Source organism: Arachis stenosperma, chromosome 6 (genome assembly GCF_014773155.1).
Source record: "Arachis stenosperma cultivar V10309 chromosome 6, arast.V10309.gnm1.PFL2, whole genome shotgun sequence".
NCBI classification, from domain to species: Eukaryota; Viridiplantae; Streptophyta; class Magnoliopsida; order Fabales; family Fabaceae; genus Arachis; species Arachis stenosperma.
This window is the reverse complement of record NC_080382.1, coordinates 105,041,697-105,044,258: the sequence shown is the minus strand read 5'-3', so window position 1 is coordinate 105,044,258 and position 2,562 is coordinate 105,041,697.

Here is a 2,562-nt window from a genome sequence, read left to right as displayed (position 1 = left end):
GAATTACAATTTTCAGCAGTAATTCGAGTTAGGTGGAGTAGATTTAGTAGGTAACATTTAAATGGGAGTAAATTGAATTAGACAAATTCGATTTAAGCATGCATGGGGTAAATCGAATTAGGTGGAGTAGATTTATGAATTGTTGGGTTTTTTCCTGGTAAATCAAAATAGCCTAATTTGATTTACCTTTATGGAGACCTATAAGCATAAATCGAAATAGGTTGAGTAGATTTACTAAATTGTTCGCAACATATCTAAATGGAGCCTGGCTAATTTGATTTAGTAGGGAATTAGTGTGTATAAATCGGTGTGAAATCCAAATTTTTCATCACAGTGAGTCTCATAATGGCTAGTGATGAGAGATTCTTGGTTTTAGTACACTATAGAGGGTCGATTAAGAAAAAAATATCAGGCATTCGATCCATCGGTGGAGCCTGTCCTGGACCTCTATGCAAAGCCTCATGCTGGATGGGGTCACCTCTGGGGTCTCCGAGGAATAGCTCAGGTGACAAGGATCTCCGCCCATGCTGATACCACCAATCTAAGTACTGATGAGAGGGTCTTGGATCATGAACAACATCAAATCGTAAGACGTGGTCAGCCCTACGGTCCCAATGAATGTGTCAGCTCTGTAATGTAAAGGAAAACCACCGATTACCGTCTCAACCGTCCTTCGACATCAGAAAATCGATATTCAGTGCGGGCTATTGGCGATACTAAACTCCTCCAGGCTGAGGCAGAACCCTATTAACCTGATGCCACTCGATCACAGCAAAGTATATCAAGGTCGTCGCGGACCTCCAACACGCAGTGTGCCGTGGCACTAATATCTCCGGATGCACTACCTGCAAGACATCCGGAGAGCTGTACGGCATCCAAACGAACTGAAAAGGCAATAACATCCAACATAACACTCATGTACAGTAAACTCACAATATATGTCAATAGCAAAACACTAAACCATTTAGTACTCCCATCACAAGGACGAAATAAATCGATCTGCAGTCTGTCGTGCACGACTCAAGGTCCCTTCTCGCTAGACGTCGGCTGATAACTTGACCACTTGCCATCCAATAAACGTTGTTAACAATTGAAAAAAATATAAATATAACATGTCAACACAGAATATAATTAATAATCAACCATGTACCTTGAAGCCAACGGCCAGTAGAAGGAACCATACCCGTCGGGCTTAAAACTCGGAAACCTCCAAAAGATCCATGATTGGAGAAGCTGTAGAGGTCCTGCCAACTTAACCACATTCTTGTTGGCTACACGGCATAAGCACTTGTATAACCAAGACAGAACGGCAGAACCCCATCTATAACTTCCCATGTCCTGTAACCTCACCATGTACGGAAGCCACCTGATATGAATGCGAGTACCAGACTTGTCACCAAAGAGCTATGTCTATAGTAGTCTCATAATGTACGCTCTAGTGTACCTCTGAACTGTTTCCTCATCTTCTTCCTGTGGAAGGTGACTGAAGGTCCACTGCATCCAAGTGCACTTCACAGTGAACATGTCGATGCAGTCAGGTGGTGACATCACACCCAACAACTCCTGAAACCACGCCCGCAGCAGCCGTCCTCCCTCGATGTGCATCTCGAAGTCCATCAAACATCTACTGACATAGTGACCGTCAATCGGGAGTCCTAGATGATAGGCTATATCCTGTAACATAACTGTGCACTCACAGAATGGCAGATGAAAGATATAAGTCTCCGGGTGCCATCTCTCCACAATGCACTAACTAACGGCTCATCCAACTTAAACCAGTGATCATTGAGCCTTGCGAGATGGGCTAGTCCCGCTATTTGGACGTACGGCATGATCCTGTCGCCTAACAGCATACCGTGCTGCCTCCTCATACTCGAGATGCAGCGGTGGGGCTACGTGACATAAAAAAAACAATTACAATCCCAAAATTTTACCAAAAATAAATTATCTAAGACGATTTTTTTAATTTTATTTTTACCTTAACCATACTTCTATTAAACTCTCAGAATCTATTATCCGACATCCATTTTTTATTGGTATACTCTAACACACTGCCATCATTCTATCAATACTATTACCCCTGTTCAAGATCTACAGATTCTATCAATTATAGTATTCATGTTTTAAACAGTTTAGTATCAACAAATAGCTTCTAACACATGGCAACTCCTAAATCAAAACTCTAATTAATACTTCAAGTTTACAGTAAACAAAACTAACACATAATTTCTTTATTTCTTACAATAAACAAATAAAAAGGCATCAAAATAAATATTTTATTTTACTAACCTCCTCATGCACGCTGCCAGTGATATGTGCGACTCCATCCAAGCGGTGGATTCGGTCCGAGTCGTCTCTCATCAAGATTGGCTGCATCTCTTTCTCTGGATTTGGTAGGGTATGGGTGGTGAAATATAACTCAAATGAAGTGAATTCAAATTATATAGAGGCAATGCACATGTAAATCGAATTAGGCAAGCTAAATTTATATAGAGGCCTCGGTGAAGGGTAAATCGAATTAGGTTGGTTAGATTTAGTATAGGGTAAATCGAAACTACCTAA